The sequence below is a fragment of the Dermacentor andersoni genome, chromosome 5, assembly GCF_023375885.2.
Source record: "Dermacentor andersoni chromosome 5, qqDerAnde1_hic_scaffold, whole genome shotgun sequence".
Lineage (NCBI taxonomy): Eukaryota > Metazoa > Arthropoda > Arachnida > Ixodida > Ixodidae > Dermacentor > Dermacentor andersoni.
The window spans coordinates 92,169,851-92,182,700 of record NC_092818.1 but is presented as its reverse complement, the minus strand read 5'-3'; the positions used below and the strand labels follow the sequence as shown (position 1 = coordinate 92,182,700).

The 12,850-nt window shown below is 43.6% G+C and overlaps 1 long non-coding RNA gene across 1 annotated transcript; it reads left to right on the top strand.

Moving 5' to 3' along the window:
• The first annotated feature begins 389 nt into the window (after positions 1-389).
• LOC140218488 (uncharacterized) lies at positions 390-12,197 on the top strand. The gene is made up of 4 exons (XR_011894765.1): positions 390-702; positions 3,138-3,252; positions 7,895-7,954; positions 11,096-12,197. It is a non-coding gene; the product is annotated as an uncharacterized lncRNA (long non-coding RNA).
• Positions 12,198-12,850: the final 653 nt, after the last annotated feature.

Genomic DNA, 12,850 nt, shown 5'->3' with positions numbered 1-12,850 from the left:
AAAGGAAGCGCTGCTGATTGCTGCAATCGATGAGCTTTTTTCAAGTTCGTCTGACAGCGAAGACGGCACGCTGATCGACCTCGTCCAAAAACAATGTGGTGAAGAGCGGCCGAAAGTGGACAGGTTCGTTGAACGGGTCGTCAGGATTAATTACAAAATCCATTGGTGTTTGCTTGCAACCAGGTATGTCGGAGCACGCAATTTGACAAGGTTCAAGCGCTTGCCGCAGATGCTCAACACCGCGCGCGCGTGTTCGCGCACGTCTTGCGCGCCAGGGGCAAAGTAGCGCTGCATGCAAGCACCCTGCACGGGGTGCAGTTTTGTCCTCGATGTTGACCTGTTGACCCTCCCACGACCTACTGTATAAAGTCGTGGGAGGGTCAACTGTAATCTTGTCGTGGGAGTACTACTCTTTATACAGTAGGTCGTGGACCCCCCGCAGTGCGCCACCACGGCGGTGCAAAACGCACCATTCTGGTTTCGAGGCAACCCCGGGGCAAGGTGATCTAGGACGCTATTAGCGCGTGTTGTAGCCGTTTGTCCCTAGGCGTGCCGGCATTGCGTAGTGAGGTCGAGTTGTGTTTACGCTCGGACGCTGGCCAGAGATATGAGTGGACAGCGACTGAAAATGGTGGTGTGTAGAGGTGGAATTCGGATTTGACTCTGAGAATAGGAAAGAATTGACGATGGACTGCTATGGAGGTAAGTGATTTAAGTGTCCTTTTTTCGTTGTTAGTGCACGTCGCCGTGCGAAATGCACCGCGATGGCCGGTGGCGGGCTCAACTGTGCTGTGTGAGCATGCCCTGTAACGACATTCCCGCTTGGCCATGAGGATTGATAAGCCGCCACATTGCGAGTCTGTGATAAAGGGTGTAGCGTTTGTTGTGCTGATTTCATATAGAGTACATTGACACGCATAGGCAGTATCAGCGTCGACGACGGCTGTGGCAGTCCGGTGTTGGCTGTATGTGGCAGCTGGTTTACTGACGTTGGCATTCGAATTTGCACTCTGCTTTGCTGTCTCTTGGCATTCCAAAATAAAGTGAAGTCAGTGTTCCCCTTAGCAATTTCTCACGACGCGGTATAACACTATGTTAGCCGTATTCGGCAGTGCATTGCATCAGCGAAATTCTATTTTTCATTAAGCTTAGGACGCAGTGTCTTGGCATGGCGTGCATAATCGCTGTGTTCATACCAGTAATTCATTGATTGCTTGTCCGGAATTTAAATTTTGCTTGTGTATGAACACCTCATAGAGCATGTTGGATGCGATTCCCCTACATTACAATGAAAGGATGGTGTAGCGTGCTTGCTGCCGTAACTTCGCGCGATCTGCAATGTTAGATAACACTGGTGTCACACGGTGCCCATTACTTTGGGATCGAGCCGGAGCAATCGTGCGAGATCACAATTGAAAGTGTCCGCCTGATACCCATTAAGGGTCGCTGCAGAAGAAATGGATTATTAATGTGACAGCGTTATGGAGCTCGTGTCGCAGAAAAGCCGGTGTCGTCGGCGTCGTCGGCGTTGGCCGTGAGCGAAAAATGGCGGAAGGCAGTTCATAAATAAAATCTACTTGCAAGATAGGCTGGGTGGGAATCGAACCATGCAGGGTCTGTGGAGTGTGAGACAGAGATGCTACCACTCAGCCATGAGTTCAAAGGTTCAAAGTGGGACAAAGGCGCCTCTAGTGAATGCGGTGTTGCCTTAGAAACATGCCATAGAAAGTTATACTGCGGTGTATATCGGTAATTATGAGCATGTAAATTACAGAAGTCGCTGTTAAACGAGTAGCAAAGTACGTTTCCGCTATATTTCTTCTGCGCTTGGCGCACATACAGAGCCACCTTGCAGCAAACACAGAAGACCCCCTCCTCGCAATGTACGGTGCTGTCCCGACAGGTTGCGCGCCACTCACCCGCGTCCCCTTCGTCTCGTTTGAGCGCATTGGGGCCGTGCGGCGACCAGTGCGAGGATGCCCAATACCCTTGCGTTTAATAAGTTTTCTCGCTCTCTCCCCTTCCAACTTCCAGCGTGCGTCACTCGAACTCTCGTGTTTAGGCGACGTGGCTCCTCTTTGCGCTCACAGCGCGATTCCTAGGTGCAACGTCCGATGCAGGACGCCTCTGACGTGATCGCTGCGCCGTAGCGCGTCTGGTGGGAAAGTGTCCCCTGAAATGTGTGCCGTGCTGCTGGCGAGGAGTCTTGCTTCTGTGTGGTGCTCCCAAGCGAGATAGAGGACGATCCCATCGAGGCGTCAGCCCCATGATCGTGTCCGCCTTCATGCCGCGTCGCAGCCCGGCTGTCCGTGCCGATCCCGACGTTTGGCTCGCGCAGGTAGTTTCTCCCTCCGAGACACCGAATTCTTTGGTTTGTTTCGCTTGCTCAGGCGCACGTTTCGTCTTTGTGTGACTCAAGAGCATGCCGAACGAATGAGTGGGCGGTGCGAATGGGGTGCGATAACGCTATCGCGTTCCACTCTTGAAGGCGAAGCTTAAGCATTCTCCAATTTTTTTGCTAGCTGGTAGTCGGCATCGTATGTTTCTTGAATTTTTTTGTTTTTACTTCTGACAGCTACTCAGCGGACGATCAACGTTGTGATGCAATACGTCAGCATTTCACGTATTCTGGAAGTTTATTGCCACGTAAATTCTGCCCATATGCGGCCGTAATTGTAAAGCAAATGCATGTGATAAGTAATTTTTAACGTAACCTTGACACAGAATAGCAGAATAGTGTCCAAAAGAGTGTAATGGACATTCCAGAGTTACAAATGTTCCAAACTAGTATAAAAATACCAAAAGATCTGTCAACACTGATGTTAAAGGCTGGTTTTAATACTGACTGTCTCTTGTTGTGTAGACTAATTTTCAGCATATACACATCACTACAATAATTATTCTAAAATGCATGTTGTGAGTTATGTTGAGAAATATGTCTGCGGTTTCGCCAAATAGAAGGTGCTTCATGAAATCTTTTTTAAAATTAGTTGAATGATACAACTTAAGATAATACCACAGCAATCTGTAATTCGGTGACAAGCTTATATGCAAAAGTGTAATCGTATATGAAACTCTTTTTGCTTTAGTATGGACGACCGGTCGGAAGATACCTGATATTTGTATTTCAATTGCAGCTATTGCACCAGTGAAGAATGTCTGTGCCGGTTTGCGCTCAGTTTCTCAGCCATGGGGGCCTGCTTACGATACCAGTGTGCCACAGCCATCTATCGTGTGGTGCTCTTTGTTGTGGTAAGCTGTGCCATTCTAGTGTATATCTGTCTTGCATATGCAGTCTTAATGGACAGCGACTGCAAATGTTGGTGGAATGATGAGGCCTATGCAAGTAATTTTTGCAGATGCATTCGAAAGATAATTGACGATTTGTTTTCGTGTGGCAACAAATTGGTTCAGCATGAGCACGTTGACTTGAAAGTGATATTGTTGCATAACTGACTTGGGTGCACATATGAATGATGTTTGAAAGACACTAATAGTGCCAGAATTCAGGATTTGAGACAATAGGTAAAACATGCATCAATAAAGTAATTGTTTGTCTAGTGTTGCCCTAATGAGTATGCAAAAACACTGCACACTGATCACTAGCACTGTCATGCTTGGGCTCCATGGTAACTAAGTTTAGCCACTAGTAAGCTCACTGTGAGCTAGTGTTGAGCTAACTATAATAGGCAGATATACGACGACATAATTAAGTACGAGATTGGAAGCCAGCGTAACGATGTAAAATTATAGCCTGAGCTCGCAGCTGTGTCACAGGGTCAGGCGACCAAAATATATGAATATTTAAAAGGGAATGAACAGTGCTACTGCCAGTACGAAGTGACGGCAGCAGACACAGCAACATATGCCCTTTGTCCTGTCTGTAACCCTGTTCGATTCCCTTCGAAACATGCACCAAGCAGTCCAATTCAAAACGCTCCTGCAGTTTGATCTGAGTACTTCAATTTGCCGAGCAGGTTAAGTGATGACACGCTAGCATAGTGGGAGCTATTCTGCAAGTTGTGTATGTTTTGAAAATGTGTCATGAAGATACTTCCCTGCTAAACATTTGGTGTGCAAATGCACAAAGCACCATCGATAGGCCACGTTCCTCCCGCATATTGTGTCAAGGGTTTGTGCATGTTTTGGAAGATAATCCTTGAGTCGTCGACTGGTTTGTCCTACATAATTGTTGCTGCAGGACAGTGGGATGTTGTAAACAGCACCAACCGTACTTCCTATGAACTCCAGCTCATACTTTTTGATGCAAACTTCACATGTTATTCTGGTCCGGTTAACATTTTGCACATGCCCAGATTGCTTGGCGCTGAAAATAAAAAGGTTGTTCCAACTCCCTGACCAATTTGCTCGAATTGACGGCTGCCTTTGTGTACAAATTGCCTAACAGTCGCAGGCCTTGGATTCCTTCAAAGTTGTCTGACCTGAGACGTCAGCTACGTTCAACTCCATTAAATGCTTGTTGGCGATGCATGCCTAAAGGCAGTGCGAATGCACTGTTAAAATCAAACATTGTACTTGGTTATGGAAGCTCCCTTCCACTTCGGGGGGGTATCAAGTGTTAAAAGGGCTCTCTGGTGTTCCTGTAGCAACAACATGCTTCATTGTTCAAGTGCACCAGTAGGAAAGCTAAAAACACCTTTGAGTGCGGGGAATAGCTCCAGCTCGATGCTCACCGCAGAAAATCTTCAGGCCCAGATAGCGGAGCTTGCCTTTCAGTAGTAGCTTTCCTTACTTGAACATGCGTGGCGCTTTGTGGGAGGCATTAAAAAGTTTCTAAACCCCTTTATTAGCAACTTTTCACTGCCGAAAACACTGTCAACTAGTCGTAAAACACTAGCTGCTGTGAGGACCAGCATAGTAAAGGTATTCTACTTCATTGCAAACTTTCTACCCTATATGATGTGAAGTAAGGCTACCAAATGGGTACAGTGATTTGTTTTCTGTCTTCTCTACAGTGCTAGATGAGTTCTTGGAAGGGGGAAAACTACTTTTCAAAAGATGAAGCGCCAACAGAGACAGCACACTAAGAAAGAACGAAGACAGGACAAGGTGCTACTTGCAACTGTTTATTGAGGTCAAAAGCGACTGAATATATAGCCGTGGGGAGAGGGGGAAGAAAAAAAAGCACTGATTACATGAATGCGCATGCACGAGAACACAGAAGATGTATATGAAGGGAATCACAAGATTAACGAAAATGTAAAACTTATCTAAAAACATGAATTTTTTTGTGTAAATATTCAGAGACAGGGTGCTGACACAGGCGTCCCCTCTATTAATCTGGTTGGCCTCCAACAGTTGACGCGCCACAGTGTCTTTACTCTTAAACACGATTTTTGTGTCATGAAGCCTTGCTTCACATAATTGGTTATTCTCATTCTCGCAGGCCTTGCAATGAAGCGGCAAGTTTGAGCCATAACCATTTTTTGAGCGACAGCTTGTGCTCCCCCAGGCGTTCATTAATGCATCGGCCAGTTTGTCCGATATGCTCTTTGCCGCACTTTAGCGGTATGCGTTGTACGACCCCTTCTTCAGACTTCACAAAAGGGCTTGTGGGTTTAATAGAACACTCTACTTTCTTAGAGTCATAAAATCCAATTAGGCGGCACAAACTAGCAAGTTTTTGGGGGACGGAAAAAACAACAGGAATTTTGTATTTCACGGTGACATGTTTGAGATTATGCGCCATTTTGTGAGAATACGATATGACCACTTACCACTTCCAGTGCCTCGCTACCTATTGTAAACTGCTGTTCTCTTCCGAGGCTGTTAAACATGATACGACAATCATTTTTAAAAGCAAAGACACTGTGGTGAGTGAACTGTTGGAGGCCAACCAGATTAAATATAGAGGGGGCGCCTGTGTCAGCACCCCGTTTCTGAATATTTACGCAAATGGATGCATGTCTTTAGATAAGTTTTAGATTTTGGTTAATCTTGTGATTCCCTTCATATACAGCTTCTGTGTTCTTGCGCGTGCACATTCACATAATCAGTGCTTCTCTTTTTTTCTTCCCCCCTCTCCCCATGGCTATATATTCAGCCGCTTTTGACCTCAACAAACAGTTGCAAGTAGCGCCTTGTGCTGTCTTTGTTCTTTCTTAGTGTGCTGTCTCTGCTGGCGCTTCACCTTCTGTAAGCTCTGAACCAAGTAGCCCCACAAAGTGTTCTACTGGAAAATTACCACTAGACAGCGATCTGCACTGGATCTATGCCCCATTTTTAAGGAGGGAATTCTGCCTTTTGCATCAGCGCACTCTTTGACTGTGAAGCTCTGTCACAGGAGCACGAAATAGCGTCCTCGACAAGTCGAGACATCACCAAGTGGAGGAGAACTTCTAGACCCAGGTCTAACATTGGCCTACAGTGGGGCGACCACTGTTAGATCACATTCACAAGATCAGCCATAGTCTCAAAAAGACTGTTCGGAGAGCTAGAACTTTTATTTGTTAGGTCAAGCAATCTGGATTCAAAAAGGTGAATCAGGCCAGGCTTTGACACGAAGTTTAGCAAGAGGCACATGCAGCAGTTCAACTGTGTGGTTGTTGTTTACAACATCCTGCTGTCCTGCAGCTGCAACTAGGCAGGACAAATAGGCCTAATATTTATGTGTGTGTGTGCGTGTGCGTTTAAACAAAAGTCTTAACTTGTGCTCGTGTTGTCTAGCCTTCTCCTGTCTTTTCGTGCTATCCCCAAGTAATCGGTAGGTATCACATTCTGGCAGAATTTGCGGTTAAGAGATACATGATCAGAAGCTACCAAACGGATGACATGATCCATTTACATGCGGTGGTGTAGATAAAAGTGACCATGCAATAGGGGTAGGGCATCATATCTGCTTGTTTAGCACTTATGCACTTTTGTTTCCAAAGCTTGTGACATAGTGATTCAAACTGTGTGTGAAAACAGTGCTGCACGTTGCGAGGAAATGTTACAACAGTTGTAGGCAAAACTCGCTGTTGTGAGAGGTTATAAAAACTTGCTTTCGACTTGCTTTTTGCAAGTTTCTACAGCATTCTTAAAGATGCTTTTTTAACTCCCGCGTGCATCGTGTTCATGACTCACTATGAAACTGTCAACAAGTATATCCTTTATGCTATCCATTTCTAAAGATTACGTGAATATAATTAAGGAGACATGCTCCTTGAAACAATTTCTCGAAACAATATTGCAAAATACCACCTGAGGGTCTCCATCTCTTACATCTGCTGTTTTGCATAGCACAGGCCCCATTTTGTTTTATCGCACTTTGTCTTTCCTTCCCCTGCCCCTTGTCTTATTTCAACAACTTCTATCTGCAGGCAATCATAAAATTGCTTCAACGGTGTTGACTGATTCCAATATTTTTTTCTAATTATTCTCTCATGTGATCTAAAGAAAATTAACTTGATTAGCCTGACATGAAGATGAATTCTAAATAATTTATTTATTGTACTTGCTTGGTAGCACTTTGCTGTTTCTTTAGTCAATATAATACTTGCATTTCACCTTTGTATTGCTGGGTACCGGTAGAGATATAGTTAGTTATTCACCAGAGAGGATCCCGAATTTTCCACCCTCTGAGTGTAGGTTAGAGAGTCACCTGTACTTCACAAGGAGTAAGCGACCTGTGGGTTCTAGGTAATATAGTTTTACTCAGAATTTTCATACATGCAATTTGATTCTGTGTGCCAGCATGTTTGTATTAGCGCGTATTTCACATAGCGGAGACTCCATGAAAGTAAATTCTGTCATTGAATGTCTCCGACATGGTTAAGCAGCTTGACCGTATCTAATTAGAACTTCCTATGTTCTGGGGAACTTGTTTGCAACTTAAGCTTGTGTGGTTTGGGTGCTGTCAGTGTAAGCCTAACGTGTTTCTCTGTTCCACCAGGAAGGACGCAAGCATTGCTTAGAAGCCATTTGACCTGCCGCCACACTAATATTATGTTTGGTAAGTTCTATTACTGTTTTTTTTTTTTTCGTGTAGTCCGTGCTATAATTGTGTGCAACGTGTTCAAAACTTTAATGATTAGGCTGTTCGACAACAGATGTTTACAAAATAATTATAAAAGAGGTTCAAGGTTATTAGTGATACAACTACTGCTCACTGCTGAACTTTTTTCTCCAAATTAAATGATGAGCCATCCAGCAAGTGCAGCTCTCCCGCCTAATTATACAAACCTTCAAATATGGTTAATTCTGGTATGGTTTCTTCTGCGACTGGCTATTCGCAGCACTTTGTGTGTATTCGCAAGCTTCTTTCACGCTCGAAAAAACACTTCTATGTAGCATGTCTCGAACAAGAGAAAGCTGTATGGGAAGCTTTTCATGTTGCTCTACAGTTTTCTCATAGACACTTGTAATTTAATAACAAAATTTGAAAAGTTTAATTAAGGCAGATGGAATGAAAATAAATCTGAGTATCTCCAAGTGACAGCAAACAACATTACCCTGGTTCTGTCGAGCTACGTCGCATTTTCATATTTTTAATGTTTGACTCAAGTTACATGGAACACCCTGTATAATCAGAGCTTTGCCGATTACGGTTGACACGTATGTTGATCCCTTCTGTTACCAAGTTCGAGTGTTTGCTTTTGGTCATGCAGGATTAGTAGACAGTGTAGACGCGCTCTGTCCTAGACACACGGGTCTTTAGTAGACGGTTTCACGAGCTTTGAGGATATCGGCATGTGCTTTCTGGCTGAACAGTGATGTGGCACGACCGTGTTTTTGCTTATTTTTGTGTGGCAATGACGCTTAAATTTTGCAGGCAATGAATGAGCTGGCTTAAATACAGTGGTTAAGGGGCACGAAGAGCGAGAGTACAGTGTAAACTGAGTTTCGTGGACATGTTCAATGTGCTCAGGCTGCAATTCCATTATGCAAGCTTTGTGGTTGTGTCGGCGACGTGACCTCCGAGACTGCACCATATTGGAGGCCATGTTACTGAATTTGCTGGGGAGGTCGCTATCTAGAAGTAGCTAAGAGCAGACAACAGCAGCCAGGAGAGCAACTTCCAATCATGGTGCTTTGAAACAAACCCTTGGACAGTCCCAGACAGCTGGATAACGTGACTGTGATGTGCTCTTCTGGTCAGTGCTAGCCAGACCAGAAGCCACAGGCGGTTTGCAGACAGTCTTGGACTGCATAATTGAAGAGGCCCAGTGCTCTCACATACATTATGTTCACTGCGGGGCGAAGGCCTTTCCAAGTGATCTGTAAATATATCTGGCTTGCGTCAACTGACTCAATCCTATGCTTGCATATTTACAAATTTTGTCATGGTGCTTAGTTTTTACCTTCCTCAACAGCATCTTTTCTTATTTATCATGCATATCATTTTTTTTGTTCCATTGCTTGTTGAGTAGGCCTTCATTCTCAGGAGTCTTTTTCATCATGCCAGGTTTCAGTCCCTTAGATTAGTTTTAGCACAATGCAATGATGGTACTTTTAAGACTAATGGCAAGCTATAGATTGTGACTCAGTAGTGTGTGACATAAGTGTTCCAAACAATTTTTAGTCTTTAAATTTTCTTCTTCTGATCTAGGACTCCTGTGACTAATTGCCTTAAGTAACATATTTCATTGCCTTCTTTCAGGCCTTTAATGTGGCAACATGTGCACTGCAGACAGTAGGGTATGTTCACATAAATTAAACTCGACATGTTTGGCAACCACTTTTAATTTTGATGAAAATTTCCTTTTTGCTGCCTGAGCCTGACAACAATGAAATCAACTTTAGTTTCGCTAGAGAAAAAAAAGGTCGTCTCTGCAAAAGCAATATAGAATCACCTGTTTAGTTAGAGGCATTTTCCCTGGATTTTACGGAATCTGCATTTTGGATAGATCCCAAAGAAAAAGTGTTATCGCTGCGGCACTAAAAATATTTTGTCCCAGACTGCAGGCCAATAGCATTAATTCCAACTAATTACCACAGACTATCCCCACTATGGTATAAAAAAGAAAAAAAAATTGGAATGCGATATGGCACAAATTAGCCAGTTTTTTTTTCTTTGCATTTATTACCAGCACAGAATTAGGTCATCCTGTTGCCATGAAAGTCATAGAAATTTGAGCAAATAGCTCTGTCTCATTGGCTCTCAAACTCCACGGTAAGTGCTCATGTTTGGGAATGTTAATGAATTACTCTGAAATTTTTTAGGAGAAGCTTGATTAATTTCACAAATTTCCCGAATTAAGCACATTCACATGAAGCAACACAATCTGGAAAAACATGTTGCATTATTTGTTTGTTTCTGGAATTGCAAGTCAAGAAACGGACAGAATAAACAGTACTGCCTGCTGGAGCCATGTATGGGGTCCAGGCATAGTTGCAAGTTTCTTTACATCACAAAAATGCTACCGGTTGCTTTGAAAAGCACACACTAACAAAAGGGCAAATTTTTCGGTTAACACAGTGCAATATAACTTCATAAGAAGATGGGGAGCGTATGTTGATGCATTTGCGACCGTAACTTTCAATTTTCACTGCTTGAGTAAAAAGAATACTACACATCGATACTTCTTTTGTGACACAACAAACCATATCTGAAAGGGGCTGATAGGTGTTATGACGCAGTTGTGGTGCAAGCATGGTTTCTTTATATATTGTTGCTATTCTACCAGCTTGTCAGCTGCACAGTATCATTGGCTTGCTTGTTCTGCATCAGAAGTAAAGAACATGCATGGTTTGAGCTTGTTTCAAGAGTGCTTCATTGTTTTGGGATCAGAAAAATCTGCAAGGTTGTTTAATGGAGCAGTGAAAGTTGAGAGCTATGTCCGCAGTATGTGGCCATGGCATCTCTTCCCAAATGTGGGAAATGTAATCTCTGAATGTCATAATGTGCACGTGACATATTTGCCGGTTCCAAGCAACCCATCAATTGACGTGGGTCCTTTCCACCTGAAGCTTTTTATGCTATAAGCCTACGAATGAATATATGCCAACGTTGCTGAGTCTGAACCATTTCTTTTGACAAGAGTACTTGTAATGACAGTTGTGAATTAGAAATCATTTATTGTTTATCTGAGTAACAATGGTGCTGATGGGGGTAATAATTGAAGAGCCTTAATTGATTGGTGTGTCTTTTCAGGCAAAGCCGAAGGCATCTGCAAGCAGCCAGTCATTCCAATTATTAAGCAATCTTTCCGCTAGTAAGACCATTTCTAGTGTCTATGCTGAAGTGATTAGCACAGTACACGAGACTCTAAAAAAGCGACAAGGACAAGTGCAAACTTCCAACTGGTGTTCATTACAAAAAGGTATGTATATATTTCCTAGCGCACTTGATCATAATCAGTTACAATCATGCAAGTCAACATGGTCATCACAAATAAACAAGAGCGCACCTAGGCGGCACCAAGGCCTAAGGCGGCCTCCCACATACAGACCTTGAATGTGCAAATTCTTTAATGTCAATTCTAGGGATGGTTTGCTAACGCAGTGGCCTTCTGCGATAGCCGCTGCCTCAATGATGAGTCTAGTGTTTTAGTGTTTTCTTGCACGTTGCTTGCTATTATTTCTGTTTTTCAAAGAATGGATGACATTTGCATTGGGAGCAGTGGATTCCAAGGACACGCTCTCTTCCTTTTTGTACTTTCTGCTTATGTTCCTGTAGTCTCACATTTAGGCACCTTCATGTTTGTCCCACGTAACACTGCCCACAGGGAAGAGGTATGCTATACACTACTCCTCTTGAGCATTCGATGAAACCCTTTCTGTGCGTAATGTTGCATGATTTTGATTGTCTGCTGACAGGGATGGTTTTGGTGCATAACTTAGATATCTTGCTGGGCACGGAAAAAACGACTGAGACTCCAGTCCTTCGGCCTATTTTCTTTAGTTTATGGGAGACAGCGTGAATGTATGGGATGACTGCTAGATTCCTGAAAACAGTATCACGTGGGCCTGGAGGGGTATCACAAGATTGCAACTTCTTACGCAGTGTCTCTGAAACGGAAACAATAAGGGAGCTGGGATAACCAACAGCCTTCAAACGAACTTGTGATACCCCTCCTGACCCACATGATACTGTTTGCAGGAATCTAGCGGTCATCCCATACATTCATGCTATCTTGCATACACTAAAGAAGATAGGCCAAAGGGCGGGAGTTCGTCATTTTTTTCGCGCCCCACAAGTTATCTCAGTTAGCGCCAAAACCAGCCCTGTCAACAGACAATCAAGATCATGTAACATTGCTCACAGAAAGGGTTTCGTCGAATGCTCAAGAGGAGTAGTGTATGGCATACCTCTTCCCTGCGGGCAGCGTTACTTGGAACAAACGGGAAGGTGCCTAAACATCAGACTACAGGAACATAATCAGAAAATACAGAAAGAGAGAGAAGGTTTCCTTGGAATCCACTGATCCCAATGCAAATGTCATCTGCACTTTAAAAAGAACAGAAATAATAGCAAGCAATGCACAAGAAAACAATAAGCCCATCATTGAGGCAGCGGCTATCGCAGAACCAAGTGCGTTAGCAAACCATCCTTAGCATTCACATTAAAGAATTTGCACACCTGGGGTCTGTATATGGGAGGCCGCCTTGGCGCAACCTTGGTGCACTCTTGTTTATTTGTGATGACAATGTTGACTTGCACGATTGTAACTGATTATGATCAAGTGCGCGAGAGCATATATACATACCTTTTTGTAATAAACACCAGTTTATAGTTAGCTCTTCTCCTTTTCGCATTTTTAGTGTCTAGTGTTCACTCTTGCGCTAGTCACTTCAGCATGGAATACCAACTAGCCCGGTCTCACACCCTGCTCTAGGGTCTAGTCATGCAAGTTCTCTTTTTTCGGTAAAGTAGAATAAATATGTTAGTTCATATTCAAGTGGCTTG